Below are 14,659 nucleotides of genomic sequence, written 5' to 3' on the forward strand. Positions count from 1 at the left end.
CTTTTCGTTTCATGGCTGCAGTCACTGTCCACAGTGATCTTGGAGCCCAAGAAAATAAAATCTGTCAGTTTCTACTTTTTCCCCATCTATTTGCCATGGTGATGGGACTGGATGTCATGATCTCAGGTTTTTGAATGCTACATTTTAATCCAACTTTTTAACCTTCATCAGGAGGTCTTTAATTCTTCACTTTCTGCCATTAGGGTGGTATCATCTGCATATCTGAGGTTACTGATATTTCTCTCAGCAATCTTGATTCCAACTTTTGCTTTCTCCAGCTGAGCATTTTGCATAATGTACTCTGGATAGAAGCAATGGCACCCCAATCCAGTACTCTCGCCTGCAAAATCCCATGGATGGAGGAACCCTGGTAGGCTGCAGTCCATGGGGTCACTAAGAGTTGGACATGACTGAGTGACTTCATTTTCACTTTTCACTTTCATGCATTGGAGAAGGAAATGGCAACCCACTCCAGTGTTCTTGTCTGGAGAATCCCAGGGACGGGGGAGCCTGGTGGCTGACATCTATGAGGTCACATGGAGTTGGACATGACTGAAGTGACTTAGCAGCACTCTGGATAGAAGTTAGATAAGCAGGGAGATAATATACAGCCTTGACAGATTCCTTTCCCAATTTTGAACCAGTCCGCTGTTCTATGCCCAGTACTAACTGCTGCTTCTTGACCTGCATACAGGTTTCTCAGGAGGCAGCTAAGATAGACTGGTATTCCCATTTCTCTAAGGATTTTCCAGAATTTGTTATAATCTACACAGTCAAATACTTTAGCATAGTCAATGAAGCAGAAGTAGATGTTTTTCTGGAATTCTCCTGCTTTCTCTATAATCCAATCTGTGTTGGCAATTTGATCTCTGGTTCCTCTGCCTTTTCTAAATCCAGCTTGTACATCTGGAAGTTCTTGGTTCATATACTGCTGATGCCTAGCTTGAAGGATTCTGAGCATTAACTTGTAGCGTATGAAATGAGTGCAGTTGGGTGGTAGTTTGAACAGTTTGGCATTATTCTTCTTTGGGAATGGAATGAAAACTGATCTTTTCCAGTCCTGTGGCCACTGCTGAGTTTTCCAAATTTGCTGACATATTGAGTGCAGCACTTTCACAGCATCATCTTTTAGGTTTTTAAATAGCTCAGCTGGAATTCCACCATCTCCACTAGCTTTACAGGTGGCAGTGCTTCTTAAGGCGCACTTGACTTCACTGTATAGGATGTAATTCTCTTTATATGTACTCCCACTTGAAATTATTTTAATTCCATGCACTTTGGGATTAAAATACAGTTTGGGTAGTCAGGGACTGGCTGGTGCATTTTCTCCAAACAAAACTCAGGTTACTCTGTGGTTTGGGTTTTCTCGTGTCCAAAATCACAGGGTATAATATTGTCAACTGAGGTTAGAAATGGGAATAGAAATACAACTGTGAAGTATCAGCTGATGTAAAGCAAAACCACCGCCATCTACTCTTTCTTCTAAAATGCAATTTAAATAACAAGTGGCTCAAACAGATGGAAAACAAGGCTTTAATCTAGTAAAGAACACATAGATAAACCTCCTACTTTAACAAAATAAACAAGCCCACAGAAAGTAGTTAGGTTTTCTTCTTTAAATCACAATGTTGTTCTATGAAGCTTACTTCTTAGACTCTAAACCTTAAAACTACTTCTAAAATTGTCAAATCAGTGACATTTTTGGAAGGACCCTTCTACTTTTATATCTTGTCTTAATATAAGACCAAATGCTACTAAGTTTAATGGAGTAATATCACCTCCAAATGTGAAATAAAGCTACATGAAAACATGCTATAGGGGAAGAACTGAATTATTTCCTCTAGTTTCTTCAGAGGTTTATATGCATTCTTGTTTAAAAATTATTTTTAACATTTTTGGTATAAGTTAAAGGGGATGGCGCGGGGATTAGGACACCGAAAGTATTTGCGCACTCACTACTTCTCAAAGTGTGATGCTGAAGGTACCTCTCTTTGAACGCCTTTCTTCAGTTCTGCAGTAAGTTACTGTGCATTTTTATCCCCATTACTTGACCTAACAAAGATGATTCATAGTGTAGACATTTTCAGGTTAAAGACCAGATGGTAGATAATGTACATACAAGGGAGAAATGGCAGATTATCATCACCAACGTTTCTGTAAATTAAAATAACCAAAGCTAACTGCTACATAAAGGAAAGGGCTAATCGCTAAATAAATGTAGTTTCCATTTCACAGGGACTTAAGGCTAATCTTCCTAGTCCACAAGTTCTAGCAAGTACAAATTGTCTTGCTGATTTCTGAACAAGGCCATGGTCTGCCCAATAACACTCCTAAATGTATTTTCTCCCCAGCTCCTCCCAGTTCATCTTGTCTGAGCATTTCTAGTCCTTGTTTTATGATTTTAATCTGCACAACAATATGTTCACACAGATATTAATAGTAAAAAAGTCAGAAGGATATGACTTTTTGTTAAACTATTTTGTGACCACTAAAAAGAAAAAAGAAGTTGAAATTTTGCAAGTAATTAAAAAAACAGGTTGGGGAAATAGTACTTAAAATTGAAAACTTTTATTCCGGGAACAAAATTAGGTGATTACATTGTTTGGATACACCTAGATTTAATTGTATCTGACATGTTCAGGGTCCATGCTTTGTCCCATGGTCTATATTGTGATGTCTGAACTCTGCACTATATTTTAAATACATGGGTCAGACATCAGACTCTAGATCATGCTGAGAAGGAAATAGGAAAAAATGGCACCCGGGATCCATATCTACCACCAGCATATTTTAAAGCCAGTTACACAACTTTTGACAATTTCTCTGTTTTGCCTTTGGCTACAGAATCCATCATTTTCATATTCCCTAACTGTCCAGGATTCTCAGCTGCAATGCTTTGGTTCTACTGATCTATTCTGCTCCCTGCCTTCTCTCTCCTTTGTTCTCAATGGGATTCATTCATCTTCCTCTCCCCTAGAAGCCTTGCTGAATGATTGACTTTCAAATCCCTAAATCACACAGAGTGCTAATGGATGTTAATGGCTTCCTCAAGTATTTAAATTTTAAATGGAAACTCCTATAGGTAAGCTAGAAACCAAAAGGATAAATATTTAATAGTGTGAATTGCAGAAAAAGTAAAGACATTTTAGCACCAGCATTCTCCACTAGTCCTCATCAAGTTAAAGCCTACCTTTAAGATAGATCTTATAAATTATATATAAATGTGAGTTGTCCTCAGAGTTTGGCTGGAACAATGGTTGCAGTTTTAAGACAGGCTCAGAGACCCATGCCCAGAGATTCTATTTAGGTTTAAGGGAGATCCCAAGAATCTCCATTTAAACAAACAATACAAGAGATTTTACCTCAGGTGGTCCTGAGAGTGTACTATGAAATACCTGAAAGGCAATTGGGACATTCGTAGTCAAGGATTGAGAAGGCACCACCTAGAAAGGCCACTTAGTTGCAGCTCTCAGTTACCTTTGCTCAAATAGCTAAAGGGTTCAGAAGAATCATTATTTTACTGGGTTTTTCTAAGGAATAAACAAGCTAGCATTATACCATTATTGACCATCATCATCATCAATGTCACTATTAACATCAATAATAATGAAAAAACACTTGAAGTGTATTCATATGTGCTGGGCTCTGGTCTCTGTTTACATGTATTAAGTCACTTAATCCTCAACGTATGTTTAGAGGGACTAACTGAACTCTGTTCAAGCATGTGCAGATAACTATACTTCTATGATGAAAAGTTAATACCAGGAAAATCACATCATCAACAAAACTCTTAATAGAAGTTGCTGCCTAGGGCTGTGTGTGTGTGTGTGTGTGTGTGTGTGTGTGTGTGTGTGTATGCACGCACAGGCATGAGAGAGATATGTGTATTTGTTCAGGGTTTATGAATCTTGTCTTTACTGTTTTTTCAAGTTAGCAGCCTTATCTTTACTATTACTCTACTCAGTCTCTTGTCATTTTCCCTTTTTGTTTGAAAATAACTGTACCAAAGTCTGCAAAGCATCATCTTTCTTTTCCATTTCTTGTTGTAAACAGCTTGTGACATTCTCAGAGATGGACATGCTATCACAATAATGGTGGATTGTTTTGATTTACAGGGAATCTAAGGAGAAAAAAATATCCCCACACAGGAAAGTGACAAGACAGACCTCAATCACTCCAAAAGATGGGGTCAGTGCTTGGTACAGTCTGTCCAATCTCTCCTTTGGTTTCACTGAAAGCCAAACACACACCTGGACACTGACAGCAGAACGAAAACCATCTTATGAATGATAAGAGCAAAATGCACTGTTGCTAAAGCCCTAGAATGAAATTAGGAAGGCTGGGCACTTTTGTTGAATTACATTGAGTTAAACAATGGAAAAAGGCAGGTCCTTGAAAATATGGTATAATATGGCAGCAGGGTGCAATTTTCGCTAATTAGAGATTTGACATCCCTCCCATACCTTTCAATGTAGATCTTCTATTACCCAACTCCAGGTATTCAGAGTTACTCTTCATGTTCTGTATACACTCCATGAATTTTCACCTTGGTGTTTTTATTTACTTCCATACAATTGACTTTGCCTGCTTCCAGCCTGGTGCATGATCAGATTCTAAGTGCTCATTAAAGTGGCGGTTTGAAAGCATCAGCTTCTCTGGAGGCTCAGATGGTAAAGAATTTGCCTGCAAAGTGGGAGACTCAGGTTTGATCCTTGGGAGGGGAATGGCTACCCACTCCAGTTCCAAGGACAGAGGAGCCTTGTGGGTTACAGTCCATGGGGTTACATAGAGTGGGACACAACTGAGCAACTAACACTAAGCTAAATACACATAAACTGGTTTTGACAGAATCTGTCGATTTGTTAAACTGAATTACAATGTACTTGTGAGCTTTGAAGGTGAAAGTGAAAGTGAAGTTGCTCAGTCGTGTCTGACTCTTTACAACCCCGTGGACTGTAGCCTACCAGGCTCCTCCGTCCATGGGATTCTCCAGGCAAGAATACTGGAGTCGGTTGCCATTTTCTTCTCCAGGGGATCTTCCCAACCCAGGGATCGAACCCAGGGATCGAACCCAGGTCTCCCGCATTGGAGGCGGAGGCTTTAACCTCTGAGCCACCAGGGAAGCCCAAATAGGACTCCAACAGGCCCCGCTGGGATTTGAACCCAGGATCTCCTGTTTACTAGACAGGCGCTTTGACCAGCTAAGCCACAGAGCCCATCTTAATCTTTGAAGAGCTAAACTTTGAAGGTGAGAAACAATCAAATTCCTCAGATGATGAAAAAAATCTCTGACATCCTTGCCAAAAAAGTTAAGAGACTGCAACCAGGAACCTAGAACATGGGTCACCTTTTCTGTAAAGATGTCCTTGATTTCTTTAGCCCACAGGTCAAGGCTAATGGTTAAGATTTTCTTGAGTCCAAAGTCAGCACTTTATTGGCCTGAATCCTCTAAGAGACCATAAATGTTTCATGTATAAGGGATGTGGTTTATATATTCTAGAATCTCAGCATTTGTGGACAGTAGGGATTCATGTTCCTTAACTTGTACTTTTTATTTCTGCAACACTTCTCAATAGCTTTATACCTAGTGGAGGATTTATAAGTATGTGTGAATGGATGAAAATTCCTATCAAAAGAACAAATACAATAATATTAAGTAAACATCTAAGAAATACACCATTTGCCTAATATTTTCACTTTGTTATGATACTTTCAAAAGGGAATTTATTTGTTCTTTTAGGAATCCAGAATTTTTTTTTTCTTGCTCTTTTCCAAAACATAAGGCATTTTTCAATAACAATATTATACATATTCATTCTAACAATTTAAAAAATAATTAAAGATGGAAAAAACTGGTGGCAACAGGAATGGAAATAGTAAATTCATTTAAATGAGTTTATATAATCACCTGCCATAGATTTTGAGTGATTCATGGGAAGAAAAAAAACTATATACATAATGCACACATATGCATATACAGAAAATACATACACAGGTACACACACACAGGTGTGTATGTATGTGTAATTAATGTTCATCATAAATGGGACAAGGTACAACTTACACAGTAAGATATTTAGGATGGGGTCCTTTGGAGAAACACATTTTGAGGAAGGAAGGCTGAGGAGGAATATCTACTTGTTTCTGGACTCCTGGTTGGAGGAAGTCTGGGATCTCTTTCTCCTCAACCTCCACAACTTTTCAGTCAGCGCACACATTTATCCAGCACCCTCTGAGTCCACGGCCGCGGCAGGTAACTGCGGAGCCCACATGTCCTTGCACAGGCGGTGGGACCACACGCACCTCAAAGAGCATGGTTGGGGTAGAGCAAAAGCACTTACAAATTCTAGGTAATTACTCAGTAGGCTAATCTCTGAACTGAACTTCTAGGTCATAACTTATATATAACACTTTGGCAAATTTATAGTATCCAGATCCATGGTATGGCAGAACTATTACCTGGCATTGCTACTAATTTACTCCTTTATGTCTTGCTTCCCTTATGGCTCAGTAGGTAAAGAATCTGTCTGCAATGCAGGAGACACAGAGATGCAGTTTTGATCTCTGCGTCGAGAAGATCCCCTGGAGGAGGAAATGGCTACCCACTCCAGTATTCTTGCTTGGGAAATCCCAGGGACACAGGAGCTTGGCGGGCTACCGTCCAAAGGGTTGCAAAGAGTCAGAGATGACGAAGCATGCACGCACACATGTCTTTCTCCCCTAAACCAGATTATAAAATTTGAGTGGAGGGCCGTATCATGCACTTTTCCCTATCACCTTGAATACTTAATTCAAGGCTCTAGCCACATTATGGTCTAAATAACCTTTAAAACTATGGCAGTATTTTCTAAAACTCTTCTCTGTACATTTTATAGTTTAGCCGTAACATATCATGTCCTATTTCCTTTAGAATATATAATTTCAAATATCTGTTTTCCTTGTTACAAAAGCAATATAACCACTGTAGAAACTCTGAAAACAAATAGAATATGCAGAAGAAAATAGAAGGTCTGTATAAACCCATCACCCCAAGGTAATTAATGATAGCAAATTAGCATACTGCTGTTATTCCCTTTTTCCCCCAGAGGTCTATTTTCACCTTTACAAAACTGCTGTTCAACCTTCCATTCAAATTTTCATTATACTATATACATACTGCATTCCAATCACCTTTCCAAGTAATTAAATATTCTTTAAAAACATTATTTTTTAATGGATGCATAGCTCTTCAATACAGAAATTCCATAATTTAATCATGGACCTTCAATTATTTGTTTAGGCTGTTAGTATTTGTTAATTATGCCATGATAAAAAATTCTCAACATAAAGAACTGCTCATATCTCTGATCATTAAACAGATTCCTAGAAGAGGAAATATTGAGACTTCTGATGCATATTGCCAAATGGCTTTCCAGAAAGTGTCTATGTCTTTGTAGCCCTGCCAAGAGCACAGAGAATGCCTGTCTTACTGGATCCTTGCTAGGATTTAGCACCACCATGTTTTCCAGTCTCTGACAATGTGATAACATCACATTCAGATATGCATCTGATCTTTGCTCATCTTCTGACCTCTTTCCAACATGCCCTTTCCCTAGTTCTTCATTTATCTAAAACTATTTTCAAGGCAGATTTCAAATAGTCTCTGCATTTTTAAAGCCTTGTCCATCTTGGCAGATTTGCTTTCTCTGTGTTCTCATAGAGATGTGTTTGTATCTCTTTTATAGCATGTATTATAATTTGAGTTATATGATATTTAATTGTATGAGTTGTTCCTCTACCATATTATAAATCTTTGAAGGCAAGGATTAACTTTTACACGTCTATTCCTTGCTCCCAGAACCAAATAATACAGTAGCATTGGAAATTTCCTGCTGGCCCAATGGTTAAGACTCAGTGTTGCCACTGCCTGAGCCCAGGGTTCAATCCCCTCAGGGAACTAAGATCCAGCAAGCTGTGTGGCTTGGCCCCCCCAAAATACAGTAACACCAAATATAATGGACACTTAACACTTTCAAAATATGTCAAATATCTTGCCCAGTTTCTTGGAAAAATATTTAATAGATTATTCGTTAAAAATTATTTAGTGTATACGCTGTATCAATTATATGAAACAAATGATAAATAAATGATAAGCAAGAGTAGAAATTATCTCTGCCCTTGAAGATATTTTATTTTTTGGGTGAGACAGGTAATCAAATAGTCAACCAGATAAATTAAAATTATAATAAGGAAGAGTGGTGTCAAGGAAAGGCATATAATTTAGTGGTGGAAGGTTTCTCTGAGAAAATGATATGAGAGATAAAATCTGAGAGCATGGGAGGGGAAATGATGGCGAGAAGGACCCAAAGTCTACTTTCTTAATCTGTTCACTGGTTCTTTCCTTCCTCTAACCTGGTAACATGCCCAGGGTGACCTCAGTATAATCTTCCACACACAAAAATTGGCAAATCCATTCTTACAAGTACCCGAGGACCCTTACAGAATAGCTTCACTATGACCATTGTTTTTAGGATATAATTATACCTACAATCACTGACAATCATCACACTTCCTTGCCCTTTAGAGACGACACACAAGGCACTGAGTGACCAAAGTGCATTTGTTCACTGTCCTTTATCAACTGAGAAAAAAAAAAAAAAATGCTTCCTACTTCTTTGTCCAGCAGGTTGAGTCTCTGTCCTATTCAGTATGAGAGGCCACATCCCAGACACAAAACAAATCAATACGCCCCACTCTCAGCCGGGGATACAAGGTATTCCAATAATTAAGCAACAATGTGTGTGCAGAAAAGGCAATATCCTCAACGATTAGTGTTAAATTTAATTAATTACCTCTAAAATAAAATGACACATAAACTTTGTAATTAAGAATAATTCTTAATTAAGGAATGTTTGACAGATAGGCTGGAAGGAGGAAAGGGATGGAAAATGGCTGATTAAGATGGGGAATTAAGCACCTCATTGAAGATGTTAGCAAGCCCTGTTGTGTGTTTACTTAATTTTCAGGGCATTTCAATGAACTGAAATTTGAAACAGATATGGAGGGCACTTTAATAAAACACATGTGCCCTTTTTCTGCTTAATGTAAAATTGTACCTTTGCAGCTAAAATGATAATTTGCACTTTTACCCCCTTGATCACTTAACTAAGGAAAGGGAACCAGTTGGTTGGGGAATTATCCCATTTGTTGACTTTCTAAGGCATGAGAAAAGCCATATAGTCTAAAGATTTAACACAGGCTTGCATTATAAACATGTTCTTTTTCTATTACTGGCACTGGATGAAGTTTCTTAGCCATCTCATGTGTCTGACATTTGGAAGGGCTGAGTTGTATATTGAACTATTCCATTTAATGCTGATAAACCAACCGTGCAAAAATGGCCTGGGGAATCTCGGATAATAGAAGATACTGCAGAGTGAAAAAACCAGAAAGGTTATCTGCAAATATGGCCTTGTCTGTGCTAGGAATGTTTCTTATGATTACTTCAAATATAATCCCCAGCCCTCACCCCTCTGACATCCACTGTTTCCTCTACCATAGAAGAGAGATCAAACAGGCAAACAAGAAAGACAGCTAAAGAGAAAAGAAGTGACATAAATCACCTTGGTCTGGTTTTTATTAAGCATCTATTGAGTAAGATAAAGTTGAACAACATGTAAAATTTCCACTGCAGAGAGAAGTTATGATCAATATTCTTAAGGTCAAAGTAAGCATAAATGTGACCAACGATAGATAAGAATGACACACACACTAATGTATTAACCCAGGGTGGAATAATAATTTCTTCATAAATTCATGGAATTCTAGACTTTGAAATGCTCAAAAATCTTAAAGTAGTTTAAAAGATCAACTATAAACAACCACTTCTTTTCCCCAAATCGTACCAGAATAAATTCATAGTTGTTATAGTAAGAAGAGCAAGTATAGTAAGATCATTACCATCATGCTGTAGAATGGTACTTAGAGAAAGGTATCCTTATTTTTATTCCACTTTAAATCACTAATAGAAAACTCAAAGTCTTTTAGAAGACACTTGTAGTAAACTTTGTTAGAGAAAAACACATTGCTCTGCATTTCCTAGGTTATCACATACAAAAGAGATTTGGTGACAGCTAATATTCAAGTTCTCTGCTAACAGACTCATTAACTGCTTTACATTTCCATAATGTAAAATACACATTGTTGTGCTTATTGCAAATTCTACAGTTTCTCAATTTTTTGATCTGCACATAATAAGATGCATTGTAGAAAACCTATTACGTTTCTTTCTAACACTCACTCCTTTTTGTTCCAAGTTTACGAATCAGCTATTTTAAAAGTTCACTTTGATTTCTCATTGACTAGAGTGACTGCCTGCTGCCACCCACCATCTGCTGGGAATTTGAAGTCAACTGCTTAAAATGCTTAAGACAAAAAACTCACAACGAACCACGCTGTTGGATGATGTTCGGCCCATCTTTATAAAGACTATTACTTCCCAGTTCTCCTAAAGAGCTACTTTTAAGATTAAACCAGTCATATGTGTGCGTGCTGTCACCCAGTCCTGTCTCATTGGCAGGTGGGCTGTTCACCACCAGCGCCACCTGAGAAGCCCATGTACATATATATATGTGTGTGCATGTTTATATATGTACAAGTTTACTATGTATAATTATACATAATTATATATATATTATTATTTTCATGAAATTGATGCTAAATGTGTGAGATTTAATAATTTACTTTTCACAGACAATTTCTGCTCAGTCCAGAAGGTATTTAAAACTCTCAGTTGAATCCAATGTGTTAATTTCTGAAATGTGATCACTTGTTACTGGATTTAAGCTGTTCAATGTGAAGGCTATGCCTCTGATACACACTTAGTCTAAAAAACAGAATACTGCAGACTGATAAGTTTATGTGCATATGACTGAAAAGTCAATTTGATCCCCCTGGTCCACAAGAACATCTTCCATTTAAGGACAAACACCACATACCCTTGAAGGATATTGTCCAATTAAGGTCTTTGAAAGATCTGCTCTCTAATCATTTTCTCTCCACTATTTTTAACTGTGGCTTTTTAAATACATTTATCAAGATTCCAGAGAGGATGAAAATTGTGTATAGATCATCGAGGAAGATGTCCTTACTAAAATATTTTCTTCTGTACACTGCAAATTTTGAAAACATCTTATCAAATCCTCTTTGTACATTCAGTTTCCTTTCCCTGAAATTCCAGCTTTCTGTCTGGCCAAATCTTGCTCATCCACTCCTCAAAGTGCACCTCAAATGAGATTTCTCCATAAAGCCACCCCCTTCTCCCAAACTATATAAATTATATCTTCGATTTTTCTTCCTTGGGTGTCTGTTGCTCAGCTTCCAAACATGAATAAGAGACTATCATCACTTTGGAGAGAAGAATAAAGATAGGATAATAACATAGCAATAATTTATTTATAGGAAATCATAGATCAATGTATTATATAAGAATGAGTCTCTAGGGTTAAAACTTCTGAATTTAAACCCTGTGTATCTTATCTCAGTAACAATGCAGGTAGTTACCAAGCTCTTTAATCTCTCTTAAACTCAGGGTGTTTTTTTTTTTTTTTTTTGGTAATAAAGAAGATAATAACAGAATGAGATCATGAATATGCTTAGGAGAGAGTAGTTCATTCAAAGAAAGCATTCAAGACATATTAACAAGCAGGAAGAATAGTGGGAGTGAGTATTTTAGTTTTTAGGACTGTTCTCATGACCCAGGTCCTATTCTAGGTGGTTTCATATCTGTAACTGAATAATTCTTGATAATGACTACTTCACCTAATCATTCAACGTATATTTACTCACCAGGGACTATGCACCAGATATTGTTCTATGATCTGGACACCTCAGGATCCATAGTATTTCCTGACCTCATGGAGATTTCCTTCTTGGAAAGGTGGTGATATAGACCATAAGGTAGACATAAAAAAACAAGGTAATGAGAGACAGTACTAAGCTCTATGATGGAAAAAAAAATAGGGGGATTAAGTAGTTTTTGGCCAGTTGTGGGAATGGGGCTATTTTAGGGAGTCAGAGGAGGACTTTCTGAGATAGTGACATTTAGGTGAGAAGTGATATGTGAGGAGGAGTCAGGCATGTGAAAGTCTGGGAAAAAGAATTCAAGGAAAAAAGCAAGATGTGGAAATGCAAATTGATGCAGTTACTATGGAGAGCAGCATGGAGATTCCTTAAAAAACTAGGAATGAAACCACCATATGACCCAACAATCCCACTACTGGGCATATATCCTTAGAAAACCATAACTGAAAAAGACACATGTATCCCAATGTTCAGTGCAGTAGTTTACAATAGCTAGGACACAGAGGCAACCTAGATGTCCACTGACAGATGAATGGATAAAGAAAGTGTGGTAGATATATACAACAGAATATTACTCAGTCATAAAAAGGGACACATTTGAGTCAGTTCTAATGAGGTGGATGAAACTAGAGCCTATTATATAGAGTGAAGTAAGCTAGAAAGGAAAAAACAAATATTGTACGTTAACGGCATATATATGGAATCTAGAAAGATGGTACTGATGACCTATTTGGAGGGCAGCAGTGGAGACACAGACATAGAGAACAGACTTGTGGACACAGTTGGGGAAGGAGTGGGTGGGATGAATGGAAAGAGTGTCATGGAAACGTATACACTACCACATGTAAAATATATAGGCAGGGGGAATTTGTTGCATGTATGATGCAGGGTGCTCAAATCCAGTGCTCATTGACAATCTAGAGGGATGGGATGGGGTGGGGGGTGGGAGGGAGCACCAATAGGGAGGGAACATATGTATACCTATGACTGATTCGTGTTGATGTATGGCAGAAATCAACACAGTACTGTAAAGCAATTATCTTCCAATTAAAAATACGTAAATTTTTAAAGAACAACAAAGATAGGGCAGTCTGAAAAGTCTTGGCATGTTCTGGGAATGTGGTTAGGATACAGAGTTAGAGAGAAGATAAGGAGATAAGGGGAAGAAAGGTGGGCAGGGCCAGAACACATGGGACCCTTTTTAAAACACGGGCTAAGGAATTTGGACTTGCAACACCAGTTTTTGTTTAAAAGGGTACTTTTTCTATTATGAGGTATATGTGATAAATATTTAAGTTAACTACTGCCATGTACAATAACAAACTGCTCCAACACTGAGAGGTTAAAACGATAATGATGTATACTATTTCTCAGGATTCTCATCTGTGGCTACACTTTGTTGGAGTACCAGCTAGGTGGCTTCACTCAATGTCTGGGAGCTTTGGCTGGGTCATGTCAGTTCTCTTCTACATGGTCATTCATCCTTCAGCAGGTTACAGCGACCTTCTTCTCAAGATGGTCACAAAAGAATATTTCAAGAGGGTGAAAGTAAAAGCTGCAAGGCCTCTTAGAACCCAGCCTCAAAAGTGTCTCTTCTGCTGGGTTCTACTGGCCAAAGTAGGTCAGAGACTAATCAGGCCCAGTCCAGATGAACGTCCACCTCTTGAAGGGATGAGCAGAAAAGTCACATTGCAAAGGAGTGAGTCCATCTGGATGATAAGAATTCATGAGCATAGGCTGCAATTTATCTCAGTATTAGTGGTCTACTGGGTTCAGGTAAGGAATAATAGTGACTGTGACCTGTGTGTGATGTTTCAGCAAACATAGAAATAGTATACATGACCACCTGATGGGGCTCTAGTGTATGCCTAGTTTACTGTCTCTGGAATGAAGCGTGAACAGGTTAAATGACTTCCCAATGTTATGGAGTTATTGAAGCCAGGTATTTAAACTCAGGTAGTCTGACCGGGGAGTGTGAATTCTCAATTAAAACATTCCACAGCTTCCCACTGTAACATACTGATAAGAGAGAAAAAAAAAATGATATTTGAAAAGAAGACACACAGATGACCAACATCAAAAGATGCTCAAAATCATTAATTATGAGAGAAATGTAACTCAAAACTATAATAAGGTAACACTTCACAATAGTCAAAATGGACTTCATTAAAAAGTCTACAAATAATAAATTCTAGAGAGGGCGTGGAGAAAAGAGAACCCTCTTGCATTGTTGGTGGGAATGCAAATTGATACAGCCACTAGGGAGAACAGTATAGAGGTTCCTTAAAAAACTGAAAGTAGAGTTACCAAGTAATCCTGCAACCCCATTCCTGGGCATATATCCAGAGGAAACTCTAATTTGAAAAGATACATGAAACCCAATGTTTATAGCAGCACTATTCACAAAAGCCAAGGCATGGAAGTAACCTAAACATCCTCTGACAGATTAATGAATAAAGAAGATGTGGTGTATACATAGAGTGGAATAATACTTAGTCATAAAAAGAATTACCTAAGACTATTTGTAGCCACATGGGTGGAACTGGAGATGATCATATTTAATGAAGTAAATCAAAGAAAGACAAATATCATGTGATATTTCTTATATGTGGAATTCAAAAAAACTGACACAAATTAACTTATTTATAAAACAGAAACAGACTCACAGACATAGAAAACAAACTTATGGCTTCCAAAGGGGAGAGCAGAGGCAGAGGCAAGAGACAAATTAGAAGTTTGTGACTAATAGATATAAATTACTATATATAAAATAGATAAGTGCAAGGACCTATTGTACAACACAGGGAACTATATTCAA

At 37.8% G+C, this 14,659-nt stretch overlaps 1 protein-coding gene and 1 non-coding gene across 2 annotated transcripts in view; both read right to left on the reverse strand.

Moving 5' to 3' along the window:
* Positions 1 to 14,659, reverse strand: part of CNTN4 (contactin 4) — a 511,526-nt gene that overhangs the window by 399,997 nt on the left and 96,870 nt on the right. The window lies entirely within an intron of this gene.
* On the reverse strand, positions 5,143 to 5,216 carry TRNAT-AGU (transfer RNA threonine (anticodon AGU)). The gene has a single exon. It is a non-coding gene; the product is annotated as a tRNA-Thr (tRNA).

Source organism: Dama dama, chromosome 24 (assembly GCF_033118175.1).
Source record: "Dama dama isolate Ldn47 chromosome 24, ASM3311817v1, whole genome shotgun sequence".
Taxonomy (NCBI): Eukaryota; Metazoa; Chordata; class Mammalia; order Artiodactyla; family Cervidae; genus Dama; species Dama dama.